Source organism: Colobus angolensis, unplaced genomic scaffold (genome assembly GCF_000951035.1).
Source record: "Colobus angolensis palliatus isolate OR3802 unplaced genomic scaffold, Cang.pa_1.0 Scaffold7, whole genome shotgun sequence".
NCBI classification, from domain to species: Eukaryota; Metazoa; Chordata; class Mammalia; order Primates; family Cercopithecidae; genus Colobus; species Colobus angolensis.
In genome coordinates this window covers 5,361,984-5,386,423 of record NW_012120709.1, presented here as the reverse complement: position 1 = coordinate 5,386,423, position 24,440 = coordinate 5,361,984, and the positions used below count along the sequence as shown (strand labels likewise).

At 33.6% G+C, this 24,440-nt stretch overlaps 1 protein-coding gene across 2 annotated transcripts in view; it reads right to left on the bottom strand.

The window, feature by feature from the left end:
• The window catches only part of CNTN5 (contactin 5), a 1,321,567-nt gene extending 1,298,779 nt beyond the window's left edge, over positions 1 to 22,788 (bottom strand). For both annotated transcript variants that reach the window (XM_011926604.1, XM_011926603.1), the window contains exon 1: positions 22,497 to 22,788. The gene's annotated coding sequence lies outside the window, so the exon portion shown is untranslated. The remainder of the gene's footprint in view (positions 1 to 22,496) is intronic.
• Positions 22,789 to 24,440: the final 1,652 nt, after the last annotated feature.

Below are 24,440 nucleotides of genomic sequence, written 5' to 3'. Positions count from 1 at the left end.
TTCTAGTACATATCCTGCCTGTGTAAGATATTTTCTTGAATTGATGAAAAAACTAAAACAAACAAAAAACTCATGAGGATACTATACATTTCTTGGCTTAAATTCCTAGCTAGAGTGCTGAGAAAATGACTCTATTGTACCACCCAGTGAGTAAACTGGTAAATAATTTATAAACAATATATCATAATGGAGTTTTATGAAACAGATAAATACTATAAATCTATAAATACTATATATTTTTCAAGAAAAGGACTGCAGACAAGTTTTATTTATAATGTACACTATTTTTCTAATATCCTATATTTACACTATTTTTCTAGTATCCCACAGTGAACACATACGGTCCCTAAATGTGTATTTCTTAGACTTTTCTTTTTGGAGACTGAGTCTTGCTGTGTCACCCAGGCTGGAGTGCAGTTGCTCAATCTTGGCTCACTGCAACCTCCATCTCCTGGGTTCTAGTGATTCTCATGCGTCAGCCTCCCAAGTAGCTGGGATTACAGGTGTGCACCACTACGCCCAGATTTTTTTGGTATTTTTAGTAGAGATGGGATTTTGCCATGTCACCCAGGCTGGTCTCGCACTCCTGGGCTCAAGCAATCCACCCACTTTGCCCTCCCAAAGTGCTGGAATTACAGGCGTGAGCCACCACACCAGGTCTTACTCCTTAGACTTTTGCAAGTTACAGGTCTCTACACACAGAGTTATTTACCTGGATACATATTCCATTTATGTACACTACTGGCTGCAGGCTATCATGGAATAATAACGTGACTGACAGCAGCTTGATTTACTCTCACCTGCTACTCAAGACTCTACCTTGGGCCGGGCACAGTGGCTCGCGCCTGTAATCCCAGCACTTTGGGAGGCCGAGGCAGGCAGATCACAAGGTCAGGAAATCGAGACCACCCTGGCTAACACGGTGAAACCCCGTCTCTACTAAAAATACAAAAATTAGCCGGGCTTAATGGCGTGCGCCTGTAGTCCTAGCTGCTGGGGAGGCTGAAGCAGGAGAATGGCGTGAACCCGGGAGGCGGAGCTTGCAGTGAGCCGAGATGGCGCCACTGCACTCAGGGCGGGGCCACAGAGGGAGACTCCATCTAAAACAAACAAACAAACAAACAAAAAACTCTATCTTGGTTTTGAGGTGTCTATTAGGAGAAACTTGCTCACCTATGGCAGAGTAGTTTTATATCCATATTACCACTGGTTTTCAATAGGTTATTTGCCCAGTGAGATTTCTTTAAAATATGTTGTGTAATAAGATTGTTTACTAAGTATCACTTCCTTTACATTAGTCAGTCCTATTATTGAACACCCCAATGCTTAACGTTTTTCAATCTATTACGATTAGGAGTAGTGATACTTCTATCTGGCAGTAATCCTGACATATATGATAAAAATGCACAGCATACTTCAAAAAATTGTCCTCAGTTCTGAAATGGCTTTTAGAACTTCTCATGTAGAAAGCTAAGGTAAACTCTTCTGTAATTTATTGCAGTTCTCATTTGACAATAAACTTTATACATACAGATACAACTATATTAATTTGCTCAGGTAATGTATTTTATAGGACCAGATGAAAAACATTCTTTCATAGATGCTCATTTGCACACAAATTAGAAAAGAATGCATAATTTTAAGTTAGCTTTGAGAATTAAATGTGATGTTGCATAAAATGTTTTCAGCATGCTATCAGGCACATAGTCAATAAGTATTAATTATTTGTGTGCTGTTTGATACATGTATAATTATTTCACCTATGTTTAATAAATGCTTTACTTGTAATTTAAATCAAAAGATTTAAAATCACATAATATAAAGGAAGTATCACTCTGGGATTAAAATGATTTTATCTTCTTTCTTAGCTGTGGCGTATTAACTTGTTCACACCCTACATGGGATGCATCCTGACTATATCGATCGTTCTTTAGCCCTTCAAAATAATCATGACTAATACTTATTTAGTGTTTTCTATATGCCAGGTATTACTTTATGGGCTTTGCATAGCACCTAATCTTCACAATAACATCATGCAATAAGTAGTATTATCATTTTATACATGAGCAGACTGAGGTACAATAAGGTGGAATAACTACCTCCAGGAGAGTAAGTGGTAAAGTTGGCTTCTATACTCAGGCAACTTGTTTATTCACTATGTTGTGTTGTCTCTCCTAATAACACTGATAATAGAGACACTGTGTGAAATTTCCCCATAAGAGTTTCCTTATATTTTCATTATCATCATCCTATCTTGACCTGACACTTTATAGAGAGACCTGCTTTGGCTTTTCTCTAGCCATGCCCCAGCCTTCAGGAAAAGGATTTTGACAGCCAATGAGAATTATCCGTGCCAAGTCTGCTCTAGAATACATTTAGAACACGTGGGATCTCAGAATTCTGTGGTAAACTGATCCAAGGCCTGTCAACACGGCCTGCAGAGGCCTCTTGGCCATCTCTATGACTGGACTTATGTGTATACTTGTAGGTTGGAGTGGTAAACAAGGTGTGGAAGAGGTGAATGGAGCTTGGAAATGAGGACTAGATTGCTCACTTTTGTGCATAAAGCCCTTTTTGGTGTTGTTAAGAAGATAGGCAGGCTGCAGATTAGAGACGAGGACCTGGAGCCAGCTTCTTCCAGATTCCACATTTTTGTACCAAACTAAAAGGAGCTAGAAAATTCCAAATTCACAACTGGCTTTTGGGAACTTACAAAGGGACATTTACCAAAGTTGGAGAATATAATTTTGTTAGCTTAGTTTATGATTTTTGAATACTTAGATATGATATGCAAGCCATTATGTGTATTTTTGTCCCAGACCCCACAAATATTAAAGGAAGGCCTGGTTTTCATGCATGTAATAACCTTTTATGTGCAATAACCTTTTATGTGCAATATCTCATAATAGAATTTGACTGTTACTTCATTTTCTTTACCTACTAGGTCTAAGATAGCCTATTTTTTTCCCCTCTGCAGTGCATATTGTTAAATTAACACTTTAAGGGAGAGCACAGAACATAATGGGGATTTAGTTCATGTTATTGACTGAATAACCAGTGGACTATATTTAGACACATTAACAAAATTATCTCACACTGTCTCATTTAACACCTGAACATCCACAGAGCTGAAATGGTCATACGAAACAGTATATTACAGAGGCCAGGCGACTACTGGTGGCATTCTGAATCAATGCTGGCAGAATTTCCAGATTCTGAGATATTTAGTTAATGCTGTCTAATATCCTAAATTATATCCTTTATGTCTTTAAACTGAGCCTGTCTTAATTTTGTTATGCATCAGAGTGGTATGAGTAGAAAAATTTGAATGTGAATAATACTTAATATTCATGAATTATGATGATTCAATCAACATCCATAAAGAAAGTTTAGAATTTTTTAGGTTGATGGTACTAAAGAATTAAATGTTAGCACTTAAGCTACTTTTTAGAATAGTAAGCTCCCTGTAGTGTATTTTCATTAATGGCAAACAGCCATTCCTTAATTATAAGGCATTATATTTTCATACTATTATTCGGTTAAGTATATCATACCACATCTTTGATTGTACAAGTTCTAATTATTCTAATATGATAAACTAATGAAATAATGAAATTTAGAAGATAATTTTTATGTCACTTTTGTCTTAAAACTCTAATTCTTAACAAAATTCTAAGAAATGAACTTTGCAAATGTTGTTTAAAAACAGATTTTCTTCCTGCAACTCCTTTCCTAATATTTACTCTTTATTTTCTTAAAAGGATAGGCAGGGCTTTAGCAGAATTAATCCAAGGTCCAGGGGATAGCTCTATAAAAGAATGGAAGGAGAATGGTCAAAATAATTTGAGCCTGACAACAAAGAGAGCTATAGCTCTTGAGAAATGTAAATTAAAATGTAAATGTATGAGAAGGATTGCAATCCCTAGGAGTTAAAGTAGCATGCTACAGAGATCAGTGAAAACATTAATTCTTCAGTTACTTGAGCTGTACATTAAACACCTGTCCCAGACTGCATCTACACTCATTCACATTTATTCATTCATTCAGTAAGTATTTATCGAGTGCCCACTAAATTCCAGGCATTGTGCTATGTGCTAAATACATGAAATAAGAGTTGAATTATTAGAGTTTAAAGAAGGGAGGTACATGTGCAGAACGTGCAAGTTTGATGGCAACATTTCTAAAGAAATGATATTCTAGACCTGAAATATAGGCAGAGTTTATTCAGGAGAAGAAAGAGGAAGTAATGTTTCGGGCTAATGGTGCAAGAGGTGCAAAGTCATAGAGATTGGAAACACATTGGCATATATATATTTGTATTTTTCTATGAAATCATTTGCCAAATTAGGCTAGTGCTATGGCCAGATTAGGGCTTATCAATCAATGAAAATATGTAAATAATTATCATTGACTCAGAGCCATTAAAATTAAATTATAAGCTCTTATTCATATAATAGATGTCCATTGGCACATCCTTCATAAACTATCACTAACACCTTTCTGTGTTGAACTGAAAGATTGGGGCATGCTCTTTATTGCTATTATGCTATTTATTGTTATAGTAAATTTAAAAGACATAATATTCATAGATCTCAAAAACTTAACGAGAGCAGTCAATTGAGATAAAAGAACATGATAAGATTCATACATTCATGTAATCCTTCGATAACCATCTGTTGAGTGTCTACCTGCAAGTAACTACTAGGTGATGAGGATAAAAAGATCAGTTAAATTGTTTTCAGTGAACACAAAGGAGGAAAGTAAGGTATGCACACAAAAGAGTCTGAAGTGTGAGAGTGGTCACTTAAGTAGAGGCAAGAGGAGAAACAGACTTACTTTTATTTTTAAGACTGTACTAGTTTGCATATGTGTTAGGCCAAAAGAAAGAAGGTGATAGAAATGGAGAGACTGAAGATATTAAAGATATGGCAAAAATCAAAAGGAGAGAGGCCTTGAGGAGAGAATAAATGATTGAACAAAAACAGATGTGGAAAGAAAAAGTTTGAACAAATAAATGTTACAGGAAAATTTTAAAATAAAGAGAAAGTTATTGGAGTTGGCTCCTGGTGATAAATACCTACTCCATGAAATGTAAGTTAATGTACTGAAAATTAAAGGCCAGGCCAGGCTCAGTTTTGTGTTCTCATTGAATAAACGAGAAATAAGGTTTGAGGAGATTAGTTCAAAATTAAAACAAACTTGACACTTCTTTCTCTTAATAGATTTGCTTTAGTTCCTCCTAAGTTGATGATGCTGATGATTGGAAGGGCATTCAGAAGTTTAATAGTGAGCCCTAAAATTGTGACCAAAGAAATGTGAATGCTAAATACTTCAGATTTAAGACAGCTCTTTCTCTTCTCTTACCGTAAAAGGTAGTTGAAAGCATACACAAATATGCAACTCTATATATTCATCAAGAAAACATTTAAAAATTGGTATCGCAAGATTTTGCTTCTTGGATAAATCATTCATAGTAAGATTGAAACACTACTAATATTTAAAAATGGGTTGATAAATAAACAGCAAATAAACCTAAGTTGAATAGCACTTTTCTCATTTTTTCACTTTTACTTTTGCACAAACTCAACATTTCTTTGATTTCTCTTGATTTTTCTTTGAATTTATATCTCATGTTTTTCAAATTTAAACTATGTAAAAAAAATGAAATTAACTGGTAACTATAAAGTTTAGGATAATGTGTACCAAATATTCTCAAGTATCCATATTATGGTAATCAGGCTGATGCAATATTTATCTCATATCTTATAAAATGTATTTACTATATATACTAAATTTTATGATGAAACAAGCTATAAGAGCTTTTTCTGTGACTAATATTTAAGCCACACGTTCAGTTTTTGAGAGTTTTCACGGTATCTGTCTTCAAAACACACACACACAAATACAATGACAAAATGCTTTCGGTTCTAATCACTCAATTATATTTGTCCTATTTTTATCTCAAAGTTTGCATGTATTTGTATCATAGAGTATCATGTTTTTCCACTTTCTGCATCATTTTCCCCTCTTTTTGGTGGTACCTCAGCAAAATAGTCCAACATGTGTGTATTCCCATGCCATTCACCTGCTGCTGAGCAAATACTTGCTAGGTGATTGTTTTTATCAGAGTGTCATAAATTTCGTGAAACTGAACAGTCAGTAAATCTCTTCTCTGTATGCAATAATCTGTTGCCCAAAACTACTGAACAAATTAAAAATGAATATAGAAAATTTGAGTTTTTTCTTAATACTCTGAGCTCCTACACATTTTAAAGTGTAAACACCTCTGACATTTTTTCTTAGAAGTTTAGAAATACTAAGTAACATTTATTTTAAATGTTAGATAGGGTACTGCTGATTCTTTCACGCCATCTTTTCTCAACACAAGGGCCATACAAGCTAAGACAACAACTGGTTTCTTTGTTTTTGGATCCAATGCTCAGGAGCAAGTATATACACACATTCATCCCTTCCCTTGTTAAGCAACTGTCCACCATTCTGTAAAATCACAGAGGTAAGAAGGTAATTTTAATTGTATGACAGTGGAATGTACGTGACTCCAGCTAGCATCCTTGTGTTTGACACTTGTAAACTCTCTATTTTCCTCTCATCGCAAGGGGAAGTCTTGGTCTTCCATTTCGCTTTTACTTTTAGTGTTTTTTTATTGAGGCAAAGTGAATACAATGAAGAACAGCATGACTTTTCTGAGTTTGTCTAGTGATAGAAAAACTGAGAATGTGGAACCTTTATGCAGTTCAACAGTAATTCCTATTAATGACACAGCACTCTTGTTGAGAACGGATTGGTCTGAAGAATGGCATCTCAAGATAAAGATGACAGAAGAAGAGGAATAAACGAGGTAATACTCTGCTCCCAGACTTAAATATAGCCAATGATCTGAAAAGCCGAGAAACGCTTTGTGGTTTGTTGGAATAAATTCCTCTTTAAGATCTTCATTTTGGGCTACAACATATTTATTACTTTTTTATTGCTGATGTTTCTATATGAATTTATGAAACTGAATTAATGGACTCTATTCTTAATTCAGTTTTCAAAATTTTCAATAGTTTAATATTAATTTGAAAACTGAAAAAGTCTTTTCAGTTTTCAATCAATTATTTACTCCTCTTATGATGACTTTATTATCTGATAGAGAAATATGACATTTTAGCTAGTTGTGAATCTGTTGAATTGAAAAAGCATTATATGATCAATAGAACTAACAATTAAGTTTAGGATTTATTTTAGTTATAGATGGGACATTTTACTTATCAGATCTATTTGTGATTTGGTTCAGTGGCGAAGTCCAAATATAATGTATAATATATCTTTCATTATAAAATGTAAGATTTATTATTCATTTTATAATGATAGATGTATTATACACACATATATATGTACTACATATTATAAGAGGTTGTAAAATAATATATATCCTTCTTGGTTTTTTTTCATTAAGAAGTATTAACTTTGTAGAAGTTATGGACAATTATAAATGATGTAAAACATGAAAACTATTTGCTCATGTTTCAGCAGAGCTGAAAGAAGCGTTGGTCTACTGCTCATGTTTTTGTAATAAGCAATATTACATGCTTTGTAACAAGCAATGCAGGCGTTGTAAAATTCATTGAGTCAGTGGAATTTAAATTTTACAGCTAGACAGGAGGAATAAGTTCTAGCATTGTTATATACCACTGATGACTACAGTTAACAGTAATGTATAGTTTACAATAGCTAGAAGAATATTTATCGTTACCAACACAAAGAAATGATAAATGTTTGAGATGACGGATATGTTAATTACTCTGATCTGATCAGTATACAGTATATGTAACATCAATGATGTTATCAAAACATCACTGTGTATCTTATAAATATTCACAACTATTATTTGTCAATTAAAAGTACAAAAAACTTTTATCATAATTTCTTTCAGAATAGACAAGTTTAATATCTTTATTCCAATTAGGGAACTACAACTTGGACAAATAATTAGTCTTATTGATGTTATTAGGTGAAGGACCAGAAATGAACCTATAACAACTTAACTGAGAGCTCACTCTGTGTTATACCTCACTAAAGGTAATTGTTCTTTATGAAGTATTTTTCAATGTTGGCCTCTTTAAAGCACTGTATTATTTAGAGCAGAATGTATTAAATTAATTAAATTAAATTCTGCTCTAAATTAACAAAAAATTAATTAAATAAATACCTCGGTGTTTACGTTAGGCAAAGCAGTTTATAAAAATTATCAAAACACTTTCTTATCTTTAAAGCAGCTTGCAATCTCCTGATAGGAAAAGTAATTTTTGTAAAGAGATGTCCCAGCCGGGCGCAGTGGCTCATATCTATAATCCCAACACTTTGGGAGACCAAGGCAGGTGGATCACGAGGTCAGAAGTTCAAGACTAGCCTGGCCAAGATGGTAAAACCCCGTCTCTAATAAAAATACAAAAATTAGCTGGGCATGGTGGGGTGTGCTTGTAATTCCAGCTACTTGGGATGCTGAGGCAGAGAATTGCTTGAACCTGGGCGGTGGAGGTTGCAGTTAGCCAAGATCGCGTGACTGCGCTCCAGCCTGGGTGACAGAGTGAGACTCCATGTCAAAAAAAAAAGAAAAAGACAAAAAGAAGAAAAAATATGTCCCAAAGCATTATTTTTGGCAGAAAATGATGTCAGCAAAAGTATAGAGATGGGACAACTAATTATAGGTTTTGGTAGTATTGTGGCTGAATTTAAAATCTGTCCATTGTTGTAGTTGCAAAGGAGCCTAGAAAAGAGTTGCTAAAGAACAGTTATGGAACTCCTTAATGGAATACTGCAAAGTCTGAAATGTGTTCTTTAAACTGTAGAAAGCATGAAAGCTTTTAGAGCAAAGAAATGACATGGCAAGCTTGAATCTCTGAAAGATTATCCCATCAGAATTATTGACAAGTTGGAGAATAGAAGGAGAGAAACCAGTCTGGAGAAAAAAATTTCCAGTGAGATTCCCTGAAGGAATGTTGAGTGAGTGATATTTAGAAGGCTACTTTGAATATGAGAAAATGGGCTCATTTATCTGGATTTTTTTTTATGTGATTGAAGAAGACAAAATTATATTCTCTTCATTGGATCTCCACTGGATCTTCTGCTTACAGTGGAGGGAGAAAAGAAGACAATGGTATTTACACAAACATCTCTATAATTTTCACAGATATGCATTTTATTTCTTATAAAATCTGGCAATGCCTCAAAGCATTTTAAGTTGACTTCTTGCTGCTATGTGTTTGTTTCTGTTAATATGTAAAAGGACTAGGAAAAAGATCAACTCAGAACATCACTGGCAAATAGGTAGGAACCATAGGTCAAATAAAAAATGTGTTATAAACATAAAGGGATGTTCAAATATTAAACATAAATTAAAATAAAAACATACTTTCTTTTAGAACCATTCTGTTAGGCACAGAACAAGCAGTTTGGTAACACACTGTGTTGGCTACAGTGAGACGAGACAGACATTGGAATACAGTAATAGTGGGAGTATTAGTTGGTATCTTTGCTATGGAGGGAAACTTGGCAGTAAAGACAAAATTTTCAGTGTACGTTCTCAATGACCTACAGTACAACTTCAAGATCCATTCATATAAAATTTATAACTAAGAATTTTAATTTCATTTTTGTTTTCATATGAGAAGTAAATTAATGGATAGTTTTAGGTGAGGAACTATTCATATAAATCATGTATAACTTTATCAAAAGTACTCTATTAAAAAATTATATACCTTTTTGTTATGTAGCTACCCAAAATTAAGAAAAATTGATGTATTATCTATAAATAGAATGCTATATGTATAAAAAAATCTCTTAATGATTACTACTTCTGAGGGAGAGAGTTGGAATACTACTTTAGGAGAGAGAGGTTTAGCTTTAATGACATTCTTTTTCATAGCATTTTTAAATATATACAATAAAAATAATTTTTAAAAAGAAAGATGCTTTAAGTTGTACAACATGTTTTGATACACATACTTACAATGAAATGATTACTACAGCCAAGCATATTAACATCCATCATCTCATGTAGTTACCTTTCTTAGTCTACTCTATTGGCAAATTCCCATAGACACTACAATATTACTACAATCCTCATATTGCACATCAGGTGTCCACACTTATTCACCTCACATAACTGCAACGTCTTTGTACTCTTTGACTTCCATTTCCTCATTCCACCCTCCATCCACCCTCATCCGGTACTCCCACTCCTGGTAAGCACTGTCCTATTCTTTACACACTTGTATAAGTAATATACTGCAGTATTTTTCATTCTGTCTGGCTAACATCCCTTACCAAGATACTCTCTAAGTTCATCTATGTTGCTGAAAATGGCAGATCTCCTCTTTGAGGATAAGTAATATATAAGAAACTCACACAACTTCATAGTAAAAATAAAAATAAAAACTTGATTAAAAATGAGCAAGGACCAGAATATATATTTTTCCAAAGAAGACATAAAAATAGCCAACAGCTATATAAAAAGGTGATCTCACCTTACACCTTTTAAGATGGCCTTTATCAAAGAGACAAGGGATAACAAGTGTTGATGAACAGGTGAAAAAAAAAAAAAAAGCACTTGCAATTTGGTAGAAATTTAGATTAGTTCAGTCATTGTGGACAACAGTATGGAGGTTTGCAAAGAAATTAAAAGCAGAGCTATCATATGACCCAGAAATCTTCCTTCTGAATATATACCCAAAGTAAATAAAATCACCACCTCGTAAAGATACCTGCACCCCCACATTGATTGCACCATTGTTCACAATAGCCAAGATATGGAAACAACAGAAGCTTCTGTCAATGAATAAATGGATAAAGAAATTTGTAGTACATTAATCCCCCCTTATCCACAGTGTGACTTTCCACCATTTAATTTACCCAAGGTCAGCTGCAGTCCACAAATATTACATAGAAAATTACAGAAATAAACAATTCATATTTTACATTTGCACCATTCTGAATAACAAGATGAAATCTGCTGCAGCCGCACTGTGTTCCACCAAAGCATCCCTTCCTCTAGCTTATCCACACTGTGTATGCTACCGGTCCCCTGGTCAATTACTAGCCATCTCAGTTCTCACATAGATAATATATAAAAAATATAGAGTTTCATACTAGTGTGGTTTCAGGCATCCACTGAAGGTCTTGGAATATATTTCCCACAGAAAAGGAGGGACTGCTGTACATATATTTATACAAATAAAATATTCATACTATTTCATACTTCTAATTGTGAATTCCGTATTAGAATAAAAAGAGATGAACACAATAGTGTTCATTCAATCAAGATTCCTAGTCATAAGAAATACTTCATTAGGTGGTCTTTAAGTTTACAACACAACCAATGGAGCAGATCATTTGTAATCTCACAAAAAATACATAAAAAAATCATATTTGAAGTCACTTTTATACAACATTTGACTCTATAAATGAAGAGTTAGAAGAAAAAGTTACAAGTATTTTTATTACTGGAATGCAATTCTCCTTCAAAATAACTTGTTTTCATATATCCATCCTTAAAATGGAGTCTGTATTATTTTGTCTAGGGGAAAAAGATTCATAAGGTGTATTTATTTTTATTCAGGTTTTATTTTTATCTCATGAGAAAACTTGAATTCTTCTGGTGTGTTTGAAATGTAAGAATAAAGTAACTAATTATAGAGCCATTCCTACACATAAAAAAAGAAATGTGTCTGAGATAGATAACTTATTCAAGCATTAAAAACAAACACTAACCAACTTGGGATTAACATTTACTAAAGGTAGTTAATCACAGAAGTACATCAGGGGACTTTTAATCAACTATTAAAGTTTAATAGATGTTTTTAAAAATCTATTAAACATCTCAATTTTAAGACATCTATTAAAATTCTGATATTGGCCCAGCACAGAAGCTCACGCCTGTAATCCCAGCACTTTGGGAGGCCGAGGCGGGTGGATCACCTGAGATCAGAAGTCGGACACCAGCCTGGCCAACATGGAGAAACCCCATCTCTACTAAAAATACAAAGAATTAGCTGGGTGTGTTGGCGCATGCCTATAATCCCAGCTACTCTGGAGGTTGAGGTAGGAGAATCGCTTGAACCTGGGAGGCAGAGGTTGCAGTGCGCCAAGATGATGCCATTGCACTACAGCCTGGTCGACAAGGGCAAAACTCTGTCTCGAAAAAAAAAAAAAAAAATTCTGATATGTAGGAGATATTAGACCATATATAATGTCTACATAAGAGAAGTTATAAGAATTATAACTGAGAACACTAGATCATTTCTTCCTTCTAAATTAATATTTATCCAAGCAACTGTATGGCATTTCTGAATAGTTGGAATTTTGATATGCAACATGAAAAACTAAGCCATGAATTTAGATCTTAAGAACTATTATCTTAGAAGAAAAATACATGGAGCAAAGATTAAAAGACACCTTTGTTTCAGGTGAAATATCAATTCCAGGTTTGTTTGTTTGTTTTTAAATAGCTCATGGTATAAATATTTATTTAATGACTTCCTCACTAAACAGTACAAAATTGCTTTCTATCAGCTCCCTCTCCTGTCTGCTTGGTGGCTTTCTTCACCTTTCTTTTTTCCTCTCTATCCAACAGTTCCAGACCCAATAAATTTTTCTCATACCTTTTTTGAAAGAAAATATTCTTATCTGAGATTGCTTTCTTCCATTTCTTTCTGCTATATTATATCTTCTGCAAAAGTAGAATAATCAGTAAATGTTTCAGGAAGAGGTTTACTTATTGGATGGGTATAAAGGACATACATACTTAAAATATTATATGATTTACCACACAAATAGTAAAATGTGTTTTTATTTTATAATAACTCATTGCCAAAGTAGCCAACCCAAAAAAGCTACCATAGTAATATATATCTATATGTCATTTTTGGAAAAATTTGTAATATGTTTACAAGCTTAAATCATTGTATTTTTGCTCTAAAATACAATTCACAATTTAAAAGATTTCAGTTTAGATTTGTTTTAAAGAGTTAGCATTAGACATCACATTTGTAGCACAAGTCTGTTTCAAAATATTACTTTTTTAAAGTAGCAAAACAGACAATAAAAGTAAAAAAGAATATAATTGGGGAACATTATTAATTTCAAATGAATGTATTCTGTACTATTTTGTTATAATACAGGATTCAAAAGACATTATGTGAAATATCTTCCTCTACCTACAAAATAGAATCTATGCTCTAAGTAATTTTGTAAAGGGAAATGAATGACTTCCCTTTTCAGGCCTAACAAAACAAAATTAAAGTAAAAGGTCCAGAAGAGGTAATCACTGTCAAAATGAGCAAGTAAAATAAGGTCATTAAAAGAAAACATGTCACCATCAGCAAATATACATGAATACACAGCATCTAGCCAAGAAAATAAGTGATTTTCTTCATATTTAGAATCCTAGAGTCACTGTACCCACATATATTTATACTAAATTTAAATAATTTTATGCCTTAAAACTTATAAGGAAAAAAAGAAATTTTATAAGCATCTATAGCTGAATATATGAAGTAATTTTGGTTCCTAAATCTACAGTCTCCTTTCCTTCTTGCAAAAAGAATGATGAGTTACTAGTTAATATCATCTTTTACAGGGAAAGAATTGAAAACGTATAAAGGTTATTGTGTTGCTTAGGGAAACACCTGGGTTAAACCTGTGTCTAAGAAGCTCATGCTCTTTTTGTGACCTCATCATATGCCATGAATGTGGTTTCTTCTCTCTTCTGTGGAGCTCATTCTAGATTCAGCTGTCAATCCTTACATTTTCATGTCATTCCATTCTTCCTTTGTCAAAACCTCACAACTCACACAGTCATAGAGTAACAGTGGATCAAAACCTGAAGAATATGCTTTAAATTCATTTACTTTAATTCTTTTGATTGAGAAATTAATAAACTAGGGAGAGAACCAAGGTGACCTGTACAAGTCACAGCAAAGGGAAAAACTGGGAAGAAACTCAAATATCATACAATATTGAGATAAATATTATTCTCTTGCTTTGGAACAAAATCCCAATTTTTTCAGTTTATCTCTTAGAATCCTCCAAATTTCCTCATTTTATATATTTTTAACTTCTCTCTTTGCATTAAGAGCATTCTTTCTGTACATTAATTAGCTTTCCTACCTTTTTCCTACACGTTTGTTTTGTTTCTCCCTCTCTACAACTGAAAAGAGTTTGTCCAGGAAGTTAGTTTAATGCATCACAACAATGACCATTTCTGTTCCTCCAATGTTTCTACAGTCTTTTCATTGTCAGTGGTCAAACTTCTCACTTCTTTTGAATCCCCAAAAGCATATGGTATCAAACATACTAGATTTATTAGAAGTATATATTTGAGAAAATTCTTTGAATAAAAGATGAGATACACAGAATAATCCTTAAATGCTGATGTTCTAAAGATCTCAATATCCCCTTCCACAATTAGAACATGATTGTGTCTCATTAAAAAATGACAACAACAACAACAACAATATTTTGGTAGACAGATAAGCTTAGAATGAGAATTGAAGTAAAATAAAAATTTCCTCCTAGACTTAAAACTTTAATGATTTTAACACTATCATTTTTTTTACCATTGAAAAGTAAATATTTTTTCTTGTATATTACATTATGACAGGTATTTTGTATGTAAAGAAAGATTGTTTCTTGTCCAAAATTATACAGCTAATAAGTTTTAAAGTCAAAATTGAACCTAAAATTCAAAAACCAAATCTTTTAATCCATATGGCTCCCTATGTTAGATATATTATTATAATTATTAAAATAATGTTTACTGTGATTTCTGCCACTATTCCTACTATTAGTATTTGGAAACAGCCATATAAGCAAAGCTTCATTGGCTTCATAGTTAATCCACTCCTGCAAAGTAAGTTTTATCAGCAGCATTAATATGTCATACTAAATAAATGAAAGAAATCAATCTTATTTATAACATATAGAAATGGCTTTTTTTCCACAGCATCTCAGCCACATTCATTTTTACCTTGAATTTGGCTATATCATGAGAGATTAGATGGCTCTGAGATATTAAAGTGAGCAGTATAATGAGATGTCAAAAAACACAACATTCATTTAAAGTGGTTAGGTGAATCTTGGAACCAAAATCACTTTAAAATAACTTAGGCAATGGAAAGTAAATGAAGCAATTAGAGAACTAATGTTAGCATGAAATTGTCCAAGCTGGAAAGGTTCATTAGGAGAAAAGTAACAGAAGTCTCCAGAAGGAGAAATATTGAAAATCTGCATCTTAGTCACATATACCTCTATCACTGCATATTTCACATTGAATCATATTCACCCTATGGGTGTATCTCCTCCACCAGGTTGTGAACTATTTACCTCTTTTCTATTCTTACTTTGTACTGCCACCGTCCACAGTAGACCATTTCTGTGAGTAAATTCACGTTGAAATTGCTTTAAATGTGAAAGAAATTACTTTTCATTAATTTTACTTACTGTGGCACTTACTAACAAGACCATTTAAAGAATGAGAAACAAACAAATGCAGTCACATATTTTTAAAATAGTTGATACGTATAATTTTCATAAAATCAATTCTGGATCATTTAACTTCAATCTCAAGTAACTACTCCTCCTTACTAAGATTACTGTTATTTGAAAATGTTAAAGAACTGAATGTAAGTTTTAGGAAAGTAAATACCTAAAGAAAGTAAAAATTCAAGAACAAAAATGACTATTCGTTGGGTTTCAAGAATATGTTTTATATTTTATTATTTTATTTGCAAATTGGGGTTATATACTTAGTATATAAAATACTTCAAATGAAATATTAACATTTTTAGTCACAGTCTTTCAGATCATCTCTACTACACTTATCGCGCCATCTTTAAATATTCAGTGTTTAAAGAAAAAGAGTCTTAAAACTTGAATTCATTCCCCCCAACACATAAATTGCTTGTCATAATTTGACAATTAAAGCATCAGGAGAAGGCATCTGTAAAAGTAATGCAATACCAGAAATTCAGCAATATTTAAACTGCCTTCCACTCAGTTGCACTATGGTAATTTTACGTTTTATCATATTCAGTTCTACTGAGGAATTTTTAATGTATATATTCATTGTAAAATAATTTATATGATATTATTAAAATTAAGCATAGATAAACTTTGGTTCAGATACAATGATAATTAAATAGTATTACAGTTCCAAATTTGTTCTCTATTAACCTCCTTTAATATTATCACCGAAAGACTAGAATTTATATACAAGTTGACATTTGAATTTCAAAACAGAAGAATAGTGCATATTTCTAGAGATATATTCTCTGCTTTATTAGCAAATGCTCTAAAATCATTACTACCTTTAAAAAGCCCATGAATTACATTTTACCCAAAATTTACCCATGAATTACAATTTACCCAATTACATTTTACCAAAATTTACCAAAAAAAGAAATATACACTCATCTACATTTCTTGTTGAGTTTCTATTTGATTTAGGGCTTCCGTTAAACATTTATTACTAGGAATAAAAGAAAACCTGCCAGTCTGGGAAAAATCAAAAAGTATTATAGGTCAAATGGATGTTCCCTTACATATATGCCATGGAATAAAATCACTTAAATCCTTCTTTCTACTTAATTATAACACTCTAAAAGGTTCCCAAATTTCCTAATTAAAACTGTCAAAAAAAAAAAAAAACTTCTGTCATTTGATGTAGCTGTTGAGTGCATACCAAGTTCATTGTGAAAAAGTTCACATCCAGCAGTTACGTTCTACAGTTGTTGGTTAAGAGAATGTGGGTATAGCAGTTTCCAGAGTTAATATAATTGGATCTTAGATTTCTAATCTTAAAAGACAATGTTTTACAGATAATCAGTGGCAACAAGGAAATTACCTACACTTATATCCTAATATAAGGATTTGATTTGAATAGATACAAAAATAATCAAGATGTCCACAGTATAAAATAAAGTATAAGCTATAAATAGCTCTGATCTTGAAATTTAAGAGATGTGAGTTCTAATTCCATCTTTTGCATTACTTGCAATGTTGAACACATCACTTCATCTTTTTATACCTTTGTTTATTAGTGAATAAACTTTATTATGAATAGGTAAAAATACGAGCTCTGTATGGCCCCTTCCAATATTAAATGGTATTTATTGTCACTTTTTCCTAAGTGTCCCCCAATTAATCATCAATAAATCATGAGATTTGTGCTGAATTTGAATGATATGGTTATTTTAGCATGAACTCTCATTCATCAGCTCACACATTAGAATAACAGCATCACAAAAGGAAGAAGAGAGTATTAAATAGAATTATGAAGCTTAGAGTTTCAATTCTCTTATCAATGCTATAATTTTGAAAGTCATATTATCGAAAATACAAAATTAGAAAAGAAATAGTGGACATTAACAAGTTGTTTTAATAATTTTTGCTATATGGGAGATAATATTAAGCCAGTCTGTATCTTTTAGAAAACAATATGAAGAGGAAAGTTTTAAAATAACAAAATAAGGCAAAATACAACCTCTAACAGATTAAACATGAGACTTTTCACAATGTTTTCAGATATATTTGGGGTCATTCAATCTGTTCCAGTGCCCAGGAATTCCTATTATATTTAATGATCATGAAACTGTCAATTAAATAAAAAATTACTTTTAGAAAACAATAATTCTTTTAAAAATTCCTATTGTCACTCACCTGTAATTTCTAATAGTATTACTTTTAGTCATCAGGGATTTTGTCTAGTTTAGTAAATTTAAAGGCTGAAGAACATAGTATCTCAACAAATATGGCACAATTGAAAGTAAGTTCTTGCATGTAACTGAAATGGGAGAACCTAGGTGAATTAAAATAGTTGTTATAAGTTCTTGAGTATTGCCTTTATAATTTGTTTAATTTCAGAAAAAAATCCTTAATAGTTATAAATATAAAATGAATTATTTAAGAAAATAAAGATAAAACTTTATATACTTAAATTTCTCACAAAATCAACATCCCATTTCTCTACTATTTATATGATAAATAAAAACTCCTGCAACTAATGAAATATTTGTAAAAATACATTAATAGACCTGGTTGCAGCTTTATTACTATCCTTATAATATCTCTCGATAAGAACATCCCAGTATTTTTAGCCTCATAATGAGTGCTTCTGCCAATACTCACAAAAGGAAGAGAATTTCAATTTTTTATCACCTATATAATCAGCAACATTTCTCTTCATAAACATATACTACATTTACTACTGGATAGTAATGGAAGATGAGATGTTCTCCTTTCTGGGTTGTTAGCAGCTTTAAGAATGATATGAAGTACATCCCTACTCCCTTCATAAAATGTTTAAATATATATTTATACTTTTCCAGTCAATGGGTATGAAAGAGAATTTTTGATCATTCACATAAATGAAATATTTCTTGCCTAAAATGCAAGTGCTTTGGATACTGTTCAGTTTAGTCACTTTATCTTTAACTGGCTCCATATTTTCTAGTAAAGGTATTAACCATAACAATATTTTTCCTCAAAAACTCATAAAATATATTGGCTCCTTGCTTTTTATGTAGGCCTCCACTCTGCAAATTGAGTGTGAGAACTATTTGGAAACATGACTGGCATAAGAGGATATAGGTGAGTCCTGTCAGATCTGTTATGAGAAGGTCATTTGTGAAAATAAATAAATTAAAGTGATCGCCATTAAGCAACAAGTTATTTAGATCATTATGAGTTTTTAAGAACCACTTAGGAAAAAAGAAAAAACAATCAACTTTACATCTGTGTTGTAAAATGTATCTAATGAAACATTTTTTGAAATGTTTAAAAATGGCAGTGATCACAAGAAATTCTAGCTTAAGAAATACATGGGAAATGAATATGACTATAATTTCTTAAGATTCTCAAGAACGATAGATCTCACGCTATTTTATATTAGATTAAAAATGGTAGATCCATTTTTTTCTTTTCATAAAACAGACAATCTTGATTTATTTTTCAGAATTACTTTGTGGCCTCTGTGGAAATGTCCCAGCTCCCTGCACTGGAGAAAAGAGAAACTACCATACCTGAATAGCTCTGTAACACTTATGAGCTTATGTGTGAGGAGGGTATAATTTCAAAACTATAATATGCAGTACTCTGGGATATAAAACTAAAGACCTGTGTTTTAATTTATAGGGATTAATAGACAAAATTATCTACAATTAGCTTATGCAAATATTATAGGTAAAACATAACTGAAGTTATACAGTGTTATTATGTTAAGTTCCTGGGATTCAATTCAATACTTCAGAATAATTTTGAGGAAAGAAATCAATTGTAAAACCAGTTTTCTAAAAAAGCAAATATATATTTCCATTTAAAAATTGCTCTTATAGCCACTGTATTAAAACACTATATTTTGTGTCATTCAATGTAAATACATCAACTCAAAAAACTGTTTAAGTATCTGGAAAAAAATACGAACTAATAATATTAATTTATTAGAACCCTTCTAACAATACACATTTGAATCTCCAAAAATCATAAAACAGGATTACTTACTTGAGTGGGTAGGGAGATGGAACATAGTTCATAGTAGTTTTTAATCTTAAACCTTAAGCATTAGGAGTTTTCTATACTTCATTACTTTTTAAAATGGACCAGCCTCTAATGTGGAGTTATTGATCACAAATGCTCAGAAAATAGACCTCTGCACTGATTCTACTGCTTTGAGCTTCCGACCAGTCTCTTTCCTGCTATAAAGTGTTAAGAAGTTCATGTAACATATTAGCACAGCCTTACAACACTGTTCTTAACATCTTGTGAAAAACACACGGCTCTCTTACTTTATGGTTGGATTGTCAGAAAGAAGAAAGAGATTAATAAAATCAACTCCTGAAGTCAGAATTTAAAGAAAACAAACCACATGAATGTATGAGTTTATTATTTAAATTAAGAGAAACAAATTTCCAACAACTTAGTAAAAATTAAAATACCCATATTTAAAAAGAAAATTCAAAGACAACAGGTAATCAAGATAGGTGAGAAAGAATGGATTCAGCAAATTACATAATATCTGAGCCTCACAAAATTCTGAATTAGTTTGACTGATGAAGGAGACACCGAACTCTGCTATAACTTTGTTTTAGCCAATCAAACTCTGTATAATCAAATCATCTTTACAGTATTACAGCCATCTAGAGAAGTTTTCATCATTTTTACTTTAATCTTCACAAAATATGCCTTTATTTTGTCTAGAAGTAAGACAAACTCCAAAATGCTTTGGCCAGCCTATGTGGGCCCTTTGCCCTTTACTGACACCCTCTGGTCCTTATTGCTAAGTCAGCTGTGACAGACAATCACAATCTTACCTCTACCCTGAAAGTGGTCTAGATTTTCTAAACTGTGAAGTAAAAGAGACATTTAAAGAAATACATATTAGCCAAACCTGGTACATTTCTAACAGATAGTGCTACTTAATTGGACACATAAGATTGAAGTAAATCTTCACAAGCTACTGATTTTAATGATTCATCTTACATAAACATATTCTATATACAGATTCACGATCTGATTTCAGTTTGGTTCCCTGACTAAGAATTGTTTAAGACCACCTAATACCTGAAGTACTGACTGCTCACCTTGAGAAACATTCAGGTATTTCAGCTATTCATTTAAAAATTCCACAACTGTAGCTTTTGTGATGTATTTCCAAAAGCACCTTGGTATACATGTGCCTCACAACTTACAAAGTCTGACATTTAGTTAATCTATGTGATTATATTTTTATTTAACTTTTAAGAATCTAACTTTCTGTTTAGTTGCCTATGGAATCAGAAAGAAATTAAAATTAGCAGTTTTTCTCCTCCTTTCTCAATTTTCAGAAGTTTTAAATAATTTAAAGGATACACCAATTCCTAAGCAAAAACACTGGCACTTGTAATAACAATTTTGCTGACTTTCTATTTTCAGATAGGCTTTAATGTTATTCCTCACACTCCAGCTATTTTTCAATTTATATTCTTTATATTGCATTTTCCTTTTTGTAACTTTAACTCTGATTTTGTTTTTGCTTTTCCTCCCTTTAACAGACTTAGATGATCTTTGTATGTAATATCTTTAATTTGTTATCATTAGTTTTATATGACATATTCTTAGTCACATCTCTTTTCTATTAAAGTCAGAGCAAACTTATGCCTGTTAAGTTTCAGACTCAGTATACTAGTCTCCACATAACTTAGAATAATTTGAGCATGAAATAGGAGAATATGCAAGCAACCATGAGAATTGCCCAAAACTGACTACAGGCATTTTCAAAAACAGGAATGACCTAGTCATTATTTTCTAAAATACTGAGAGCCACAATATTAATCATAATGAACTCCCTTAAGCTCCCTGTAATGGTCATAAGTACTTCTGTAGTTCAGTTCTGTTGCAATTTAACAGTAATCGATGATATCTGTATTAATTTTTAAATTCAACTATTTGTCTATATTTTTTCAATGCTAGTATTCTAGTGAACATCTACTTCTTTCATCCTTATTTCCACAGTCGAAATTGAGAATCAAAGTAGAAGTTCTGGCCCTCTAAATGATTTTCTCTTTTAAATTAAGAAATAAATGAATTAAATGTAGGTAAGGCATTGAACATACAACAGTTTAAAAGCTTTTTGCTTCTCACCTGCATTTAAATTACCACATGAAATTGTATTTTTCTTGGGAGAATGGTTCTAAGATTTAAAAGTAATATAGTTCTGACAGATGTAGTGGATTCTGGTTCTTTCGCAAATAGATACAGTTGAAACAACGTATTGTTCAGGTCATCAGAGTAATTCTCAGCTTACAGTACATCAGGTTTATATACGTGCAAATTGATATTCTCTTCCATATATCTCCATACAAAACATGTTAAGGATGTCTGAACATAATTTTTTAACCTATCACAATCCTATACAACCTTTAGAAAAAAACTCAGCATAATCCAAGGTACAGTTTTTCTCAGTCTCACGAACTTTGTAGAACTCCACTTACAGAGCATCCCTACTGAATTTTAACAAGTTATTGCAATGCCAGATACCCAATTATTTAGTCTCAGAAACTCATTGCTCAAACGTAAGACATACATCCAGTACCTGAGAACATCCTATTTTCCGAACATTTAGTTTCCTTTGTAGAAACATCCTCACTTTATCCTGGCATTTATCGCCTTGCAATTTACGTGTAGGAATTGTCTACTCTTATTTTGGGTGGCATTAGGAAATACACAAATGGGTTATATTTACTCTTGTTTCAACTTTTTGCTATAATATCCTAGCAGAAAATAAAATCGTGTTTTCTTTCTTATATTTAAAAAAAGCTTCATCTTACAGTTTTTACATTCTGGCAACATGGCAAGAAAGGATGGCTTTGCAGAAGCGAGTGTGTCAAAAATCCTAAGTGGCTGGGAGATGAAGTGCACAATCACAGAACGCAGTCACTGGCAAAGGAATGTCAGCCACTTACCAATAAGATGCCAGACTCCACTGTCCTTCCTCTGTGACTCTCAATTCCTGTCTCCCATCCTCCTGCCCATCAGCACAGTTCAGAGAGCGGTTCCTCGGGTCCTTTGCAGCCTGTGGCAGAGGCGAATTGCAGAGTTCTTAATCATTCAGAGGGAATCCTCCAGCTTGCCCTGCCTCTTGCAGCAGAAGGGACCCAGGTCACGCATCCTCTCCGCCCCGAGCTTTAATGGCACTTTGGCTGCAGCCTTCTCGCAGTTCCGCTCCCCTAGCCGTAGTTGGTTATATTGGGAAGTAGGTGCGGCGCCTCCTCCGGCTGGTGTGTTTGGGGCTCGCGTGTTTTCCTCCAATGCGTCCGCGCGCCCCGCGCCCCGCGCCTCTGACTGGCTGTGTCCTCCCGGGGCGGCCCCTCGCCCCTCCCTGCCCGCCCGCGCTATCGCCGGCGCCCGCCTCCAGCGCCTCACTGCCTCCTGCTGCAAAGGTTCATTTAGCATGTCCCCGGGCTTAACGAACTGTGTGCCTCCAGGAGGCTTCTCTGTGTTTCTCCACTCGCCTCACTAGTCAACCGGCATTCTCCTTCCCTGCTAAGTACAGAGGACTTGCCCCCCTCTCCCCGGCGTTTCTGCTCTGCAACCCCTCCGTATTTAACATTCATAGATTACAAAGCAAACGTGCTGGCTGGAGACACGGGAGATCCAGGCGAGGGTCCCTTCCTCCGCTCCTGTCTTCTCTCGGATTCCTGGAGTCTCCGGCTCCCACCTTTGACAGCAGCAGCACAGACTGATGCGTTCACTTAGGTCGGTTTGAGACTGGACTTTTTCACTTTGTAGAATTTTCTTAAGTCCAGAATAGGAAGCACTTCTCTTTTGTTTCTGCACTCACGAGTTTCACTAAGGACTATCAGGCTCTGCCTGTTTATATTTCTCTTTGATTCGGGGTGTTGAGTCAGTTCTGAAAGAAAAGCGAAGGAATGTTCTCAGACAGCAACCTGTATTTCTGAATTTTTATATTACAATGGCTGTAATTGGAAAAATAACACAGGTAGTAAATCCACGGTGTGGCAGCTTTAGTGCCATTGTTCTGCCAGTCCTCCTCTCTACTTTTTTTTTTTTGTTTTTCTCCTCTCAGTCTTTGAGTCGTTTTCCAATTCCCGCGATTGGTCTGATGGTAACTGGGTATTTGTTAAATAAATTATATGACATTTCCTTTGCAATATATGTCCATAGAGAATGTGGTTTGCACCTGTATTTAATGGAAAGGAAATCTCACTTACTGCTTTCTATTTCTGTGTCTATATAAGAAACTGCATGGGAGTCTAGGGTCGCACCCTGTGTCCGCTGGTGTCCGTTTTTCATGTGTGTTTGAGAGCAGCCTGACCCTGGACTGACGCTGATTCCTCTGCTCACTGAATCCCCTGATGGGGTCTGACTGGCTCTAATTGGCAAGGAGAGTACAGTGCCATGCAGCCTGTAGCTGGAAGCCGTCTACCACTAGCTCTGTGTTCTTTCTCTTGCAGTTTTTCTGGTAATTAAAATTAGTCTTTTCCTGTTTCTTGGCTGCTTATCATTCATCCAATGATGTACAAACACGCAGTCTCTGCTTTTAATCGCTACCCTCAGGATCTAGGCTGATTGCTTGTTCTGTAGCAAAGACAAATTTGTGTGCATTTAATGCTTCTCCACCCTTCCATACTTTTTATTTTCGTGTTCCTGCTTTCCAGTAATTAGGTTATCTTCTTTATGTGTTAACTGAGAGATCGCTGTGGAGATTCCCCTTCTGTGGCTTTTTCTCTGCCCCACTGGCTCTTCTCCTCCGTCGGGCTGTCGGTTCACAGAGAGAACTACCAGGACTTTTATAACCACATTAAATCACAAAATAAATTCAAAGTGTAGGAGCTCTAACGCATTCTTTTTATTGTGCGATGAGGTTTTTGTCTTTAAAAGTGTAA